Source organism: Dermacentor variabilis, chromosome 3 (assembly GCF_050947875.1).
Source record: "Dermacentor variabilis isolate Ectoservices chromosome 3, ASM5094787v1, whole genome shotgun sequence".
NCBI classification, from domain to species: Eukaryota; Metazoa; Arthropoda; class Arachnida; order Ixodida; family Ixodidae; genus Dermacentor; species Dermacentor variabilis.
This window is the reverse complement of record NC_134570.1, coordinates 190,056,196-190,063,546: the sequence shown is the minus strand read 5'-3', so window position 1 is coordinate 190,063,546 and position 7,351 is coordinate 190,056,196. Positions and strand designations below refer to the sequence as shown.

General features: G+C 43.5%; 1 long non-coding RNA gene across 1 annotated transcript; it reads left to right on the top strand.

Moving 5' to 3' along the window:
- Positions 1-1,912: 1,912 nt before the first annotated feature.
- On the top strand, positions 1,913-7,091 carry LOC142574368 (uncharacterized). Its single transcript, XR_012826515.1, has 3 exons — positions 1,913-1,988; positions 4,103-4,161; positions 7,019-7,091. It is a non-coding gene; the product is annotated as an uncharacterized LOC142574368 (long non-coding RNA).
- The last annotated feature ends 260 nt before the right edge of the window (positions 7,092-7,351 follow it).

Genomic DNA, 7,351 nt, shown 5'->3' with positions numbered 1-7,351 from the left:
TTTATAAAGCACGCCGCCACCCGTAGTGGTCTTGCAACGACACTGACATCATTTGCTAGGGTGGTTCTTGCATGTACGAAAGGCTAGCGACGTAACTCCTCACGTCGAAAGCTGTCGCCGCCACGGCAGCTAGTTCAACAGTAATATTTGCCGGGAAACGTATGCGGGGAGCGCTACATGCTTCGCAATTCCATCACGAGCGCTTTAGCAACAATCACGTAGTGCGCGTGCTTTTGTTGTGCTTGCTGTCTATTTGAAATGTATGCTCTTCTGTAGGTTTTGTGCGTTATACCAAAATGTATGTACAGCTCGCTTCAGTTTTCTGAGTAGTTGAAGCCTCTGCCTTAGGGGTTGCGAACCACTGCTCCTGTCCCTGCACTGCCACCGCGATCGGCCCAGATGTTTGCTAATAATAATAATATATAATTTAACGATAATATCCGCAATGCTCCTTTCTCCAGCCTCAGAAGAAGTCACTGCCGCACTTAAACGCACAACACACTTAGGACATAAAATATATGCGGGTGATACAACAAAGCGGGCACACAAGGCATCCCCATAAGATGTCGTAGAAACACTGCAAAATGGGGTAGACAAAATTCAAGGATATATACGGAACCAAGGGGCTCTCACTGTCCGTACATATATCGGAATACGTCATAGTAACAAATCAGAAAGGAAAAAAAAGGTCAACTGGACAGAAAGCTCGTCGAACTCAATATAGAGATGACCGCAATACCCAGAAGGAAAGCGATTAGAGTCCCTGGCTTCTACATCCAAAATTACGGGAACGCTCACACTCAAATGATATTGCGCAACAATAAAACGACACGGACGTAAGAGAAGACGACGCACCAAGCGCTTGGTGTGTCGTCTGATCTTATGTCCGTGTGTTTTTTGTTGCGAAATATCATTTCAGTAACGATTGGCAACTTGCCCGGAATGCTACTCTCATTAACACTCACACGTGGGTTAAAAAAACGGTACAGAGAATACATCAGATAAAGAGACTGTTACAAAGAATAACTAGAAGACACAAAGACATGAAAGAGCGCCAAATAGAGAAAGTGATGGAAATCTTCAGGGCACCTAGTATAATGTGCCAAGTACCTTATCTAAGACTGACGAAGACAAAGACCAAGAAGGCTCAAACCGAATATCATGAAATATAAAATAACAATGGGGAAACTGTATGCCCTATCGGCTAGAACAGAAAAATAAAAAAACGTCTTGTCCAAGTTAGTCAATATTCAACAGGAATTTTTAAAAAATCTACATTCTAACCATCCCTAAAATAACACATCACTGAAGATCACCGAAGAGAAGCAAACAGCATAGGCCGTGGACTCTAAGATGAAGGATTGATGAGGCTGGTAACGCGTATGATTTCGAAGGCCATGTACAAAGCGAGAAAAAACAACCTGTCGAATTCAAGTACTAAGAAACTTTTATAAAGTGCTGACAGAGAATTTGAACTGCACAGGATTTACGTCATTGAAATGCCATGCTGGATTTGTAAAATTTCAGATAACAGAAGCTGTCTACGCAACACCCCGTTTAACATACGCCCAAGAAGAACAATCTTGTGTCGGGATAGGCGGTTGTAGCCATCTGCCCAATGCATACGCGGCGGCTCGCGCCGGCCCGTGTGTGCCCACCGCAAAAATGCGGCCTCTATTTTTCCCTCTTCGTTCCGCCATAAGAGCACAAAAGGAAACCACATGTTCTAACGTACTTCGTCACCTGTCAAGCGCAATGATTTTAATATATTTTATCTCAAATTCCATTTACTTTTTTTTGTTTTTCGGGATTAATTTTGATGCAGCATCATTCATGAAGAAAACATGCACTTGATAGGCTGCCTCCTTCTAGGTCAATACCTCGTAGTGGGTAAGAGCCATCGCTTGGAAACAAAACAAAGCAAGACAATCCAACGACGGGAAAGAAGAACAAGAATGGCTGGTGCTTCTCAGAGCGAGCCCGCACGGGTAAGTTGAGATTCACTGTTTTTCATGAAGAGGAATTCGCATCTTCCTGCGATTTTATGAGCTGGAATTCAGGCCGGGACTAGCGTCGTCAAGTGGCTCCCAAAAGGCGTTTTCGCATTTTCTCCTTCCCTCGTACCTGGGGTAGACATTTGTAATTCGATCGAAGGGCGTCTCCTTGTCGCTACGCCCAGGACTGGCCTCCCCTACTCGCCCCCCCCCCAAAAAAAAGAAGAAAGGAAAATCAACTTAGAGTTTGTTCCTGAAAATATTGCATCAGTCCTCGTAGGCGACTCAGAAAATAAACGTTTTGACAAATCAAGGGTTGGAGTGAAAGCGTGGAAAATAATTATTTGCGTTCTTCTTCTGCATGTGTTTCGCATAGTCATCCTGTGTATGATGTTGGTTCTTACCATAACATAAGTACAATGATTTTTGTCTGCTTGGGAGAAATGAAAGGTGTTAGAGGTTCCCGGCAAAAAAAATTAGAAGAAAGAAATGAACTGGTTAGGCGAAATTGCTGTTCCATAGAGTCGGAGTTGGCCCAACACCAACGCGGCCTATTCAAATACATGTAAAACGCCAAAACGCTTTTCTCAGACAATCCCTGGGCCAATTTAATGAAATTTGTTGTATTTAAGAGGGAAAGGTAAATTCTAGTGACTGTTGGAGGCCACATTTCAATTTAGGGCCTCAATATTATGAAAGGGATTTTCCGAAATTCCGAAGTTTGAAACAAAGAAAGATAGACGCATAAATTTTATAAATTATTAGCTCGGCATCAAAAACAGATATCGCGATTCTGTAAACGGCATCCATTAGATCATTCAAAGCGAACACACTCTATATGTCTATTTATATCTTACGTGAATTTGCTACGTTGTGTACAAGCGTTCTGCAAAAGCTGTATTTCCATATTACTAATTTTTTTAGATGCATTTGTAGCGTATCAATTTAGTCCGCTTTAGATGTACTATCAGATTCAATTCACAGACTTCTGACATCATATTTCCTTGCTTTGTTAGAGAGTTGTAAGCTTGATAGTTTCGTTTTCTCAAATGTTTAGGTTTTTGCCAATTTTTAATAAAAAATTCAGGATTAAATAAAAAATTCGGAACCAGGAGTCACTAGATTTTATGTTTTTCTTTTAAATGCAACAAACCTCGTCAAATTTGGCGCAGTGGTCGCCGAGAAAAACGAATTGTCCTTTTGCATGTATTTAGATTGGATCACTCGAGCTAAAACTTTCTCTTAAGCAATGCCGCGAAACTATAACATTACGGCAGTTGTGCTACAGATGCGTGAAATTTTCACGAAATTCAAAAGAGACTCCTTTTTGATACGAGCACATTTCTCGTTTTCAGCTTCTTCTAATCCATTTCAAAGCTATTGGCACACTCTAGAACATGCCATTCGACCGTGGGTATGAATTTTCTAGAAATTATTTCGTTTTAATTCTTGCCGCATTTTGTCATTGGCTCGGACAATAATAGTACGCCTTTACGCCACCGGTATCGTTGGCGTCGGTGATTCGGTGCACCCCGTGATAAGAAACTTGTCGAAAATCGAATTTAACGTTACAACATGCGGGCCTTCATGCGATAAAACTGGTAAGCTGTCTTATGTTTGGCGTCCCTTCCCGCCCGAGCGTGATTGTGTATTGCTTACGGCGTTGGGGGGAAGGGTATGATAATGTTGCTGGCGTGAGGCGTTCCGCAAAGCATACCTTCGTGCTTTGTCGATGCCAGCTTGACAGGGTGTAGTTCATATGGCCGCCATGCTGGGTGTCACGACTTAAAATTCACTTCACTGATTTACAAAATAATCGTACATGAGCTTTGGCAGCAACCACTGCGTAACATGCGCTTATAGGAAAGAGCAATGACACAAGCGACCCCTCATAATTGAAGGCTATTTACCACAGGCGATTCTCAAGTCGTTGATGTGAATGTAATGTTTGAATATGTAATTGAATCTCGCATCTTACACCGGGCATAAGAACGAACCGGTCTCTTTTTGTGAAACGTATGATGTTACCCACTTTATGTGCTTTATTTAGCGTTCCGTCACAAACACTGCACTCAATCGACAGTTTCGTTTTTTTTTTAATTACTTAGGAGTCCAGGGCTACTATGAAGGAGGTGACCGCAAGAAAGGACTCCCTTGAAGTACTAAGGTATGCATTTTTATACATCGTTCTTAGCACTTCGCATTGGAAAATTTACAAAAGAACAGTGTCTTGGATCAGAGCGAGTTGGAAGACCTTCATTCTTTACGACACAAAAGAGGGGCCCAAAGCAATAACAGGAATGACGCTAGCGCTCTCTTTCAACTGAAGGTTTCAACGAGCGCCGAATAATATCAGGGGTCACGTAAATCAAACAGAAAATGAGACCATCAGAACCAGAGGAAAAACTCAGTAGTTACAGGTGCGAGTTCATTGCTTTTCTACATAAGGGACAACTGCACTACGTCCATGTGACCACTAATTTTCTCAGACCACTTTTGACAGTCTCATCATTTCGTGTAATTTTTCATCGTCTAGTATATTTATAGACACAAGTTGCGGATAAACCGTCGGCTGAAAGACAGCTCCAGTATTTACTTTTTTTATTCCGAATTTTTGAGATGTAAATCATATAATGAATATCTTGTGCTTGCGACACCTTTTGCTTGGGCGAACGTATGCCTCTCACCATTCTACAGCACTTTGTTCACTTCTGGCATTCTCTTGCGCTTTTCCGCTGCATGCGAACACAAGACGCCGTGGATCACCGATTCGATGCTCTGTAATCGAGCTTGGCCCTAAATGAAATTCTGCAGCAAGGAAGCGTAGGAGTCGCGAGCGTGTAACCAGGCCGACACCATATTATTCTCGGCACCATCAATCCGTAACCTGCGCCGAAGAATGGTATTTTTTACTTTCTATTGTTTACAATCTCAAAGAGAAATACACTACGGATTACACACAAATAACTGGTTGGGAAAATTTTCCGCCTGATTTACGCAGAGGTAACATTTACATTGTGCTTAGTAGGCCATATGGTAATTACACATGATAATTACAGAGTGAACCGCAATGCCTATTTTGCTATACGTACAATATGATGAAATCGGTATGAATAATAAATAGGCGCCACATATAAAAGACAACTGTAGAGCATCAACCACACACCAAGTACTAATTTCAGTTAAGCCAAACTACTCACGTGCGCGGAGTACTACAGAAACATAGCTTGCAGTCTTCTTCAGAGTCAGACATGACACGTACGAACGAGTAAGTCGAATACAGTATTTCGTAACGTAGAAAAAAATGATTCGCACATGAGCATCCAGAGCCTCACATCAAGAGAACTACGCACTAGGTGCGCCCTTATCGAGGGAATTCAAAGAAACTAATCATACAGGTCGTTTACACGAACCCCACAGAAGCGGATCGAGTAAACTTGTCAGCATGGAATATGCCTGCTGAAGTCGGGCTGAAGCAGCACGACTACATGCGATAGGTTGACCCAGCCTGATTCGTTTGTAGTCTGCATGTAGACGCGGACGGCCAGCCCGCCAGTGCTGAGCCTTACGCCGAGCCTTACACTATGACGTGGCGATCTATGCGCGGGCAGCGGTAATAGTATAAGGACAAGGCAAAGAGAAGCAATGTGCAGTGAAACCTCGTGTAAGAGATAAAACCCACGAAATAGAGCTGCTGCTGATGGCAGCGGGAACCGCAGGCTGATTAAGAACACATTGATGTCTCTGCTCGACGCTGTACGTCGAAGTTGTAGTCTGGCTGTGCAGACTAGCCAGTTCATGTAAAGGCGGTCACGCCGTGACCGGTCAGCTCGACTTCTGACTTGACCCAGTCCCGTCGAGATAATGCAACCGCATCCATAGAGGCTGAGCATATCGACGCCCTTAGTGAATAGCGCATCACCAAGCCATCCACAGCTAACTATTGCCTTATATGCTGCCGAAAGCTCGAGCGCACTTTACTGAATCATTTTGAAACAAACTGTGCTGTGTTTTCGGTAATGGAGCGCATTGGTGTTGATTGCAAGCTTTTGAGTGAGAAATCATTCTATTGAGCACAATTACAAGATTTGGTAATTTTATATAGAAGACAGCCCATAGAAAAGCAGCCGCTCGAGCATTTGTTAGAACATTTGACACTATAATTTACCGCCAGTGCACCACGGAAGCGTATGTGGCCATAATGTTTTTTTGCTGCTGACCACGATGTCGCGGGTGCGACGCCAGCCCGTGGCTGCAGTAAACCAATGAAGCATGACTACAAAGCTTCATGCTTAAAGATACTTCATTGAGGTAATGAAGTCAAGGTGCATAAAATGAAACCGGTTCTCGCTGCTGTATTGTCATATCTTTCCATCGAACATCATCGCTGGAAACGAACAGGTCAGATTTGCACATCACTGTCGTATGTCAAGAGTTACGTGTCTTTGACTAAATATCCCACAGCAACGAAAATATTCAGTAGCCGCTTTTGAACGATCTCTCGTACATTTCATCTGTGCCCCATAATCGTACCTTGGTTTCAAAATAAAGGCCCTTTTTGGCAGTCAGCTTCTAGTGCTCTGCTCGCTTTGCGACCTCTTATTTGTCGGCGCTGTTATTTTGTCGTAACATAATTGCATAATTGCAAAAAGTGCCCCCTAACTTCTATCGTACACCTAAGACAAGCGACGAGTGGAACCACCATCGTAACACGGTCGTGTCTATGACCATACCTCTAGGGTACAGGGCCCGTGTTCACTAAATGTTTTTCGCTAAAAGCGTTTGTGGCAGCCAATAGTGATGTAGGGGATCAGCGAAGGCGATGAGCAAATCAAAAACAGCATTTACGACCTAAAAGCTTTGTGAATTCGGCCCCAGGTTCGCTTTACACCACTATCGGCAATCGTAACTTTTCTTGGTGACATGACATGCGTGATTGTTGCCTATGATTCCCTGCTGTGCGCAATTCCACAAGGACTTTGAGAGAATAGCGTAACTAACTGTGCGCCCTCAATTGGATGCAGAAAGAAGTTCCACCACAAGGATGATGACAACGCGTTGAAGATCGACGCGCGCACCGTGGCCGCTTTCCTAGTGACGTGCTTGCTCGTCTTGCTGCTCGTCGCCTACGTTATTGGTGAGCTAGGGAGTCTACATTTGTGTTGTTTTAGGGTGGAGAAAGCCTCTGAGAGGGTATTTGCCACAACGAGATAATCTGGCGGGTGACACTTTCCGATGAACTATACGATGTGGGCCTCAATATTGCAAGAGACCAGCCCTGCAGACAGGCAACGTTGCCCGCAATCGTCGGTGACGTGAAAGTAGTAATGTTTTTAATAAACATCGGCTTCAGTCAC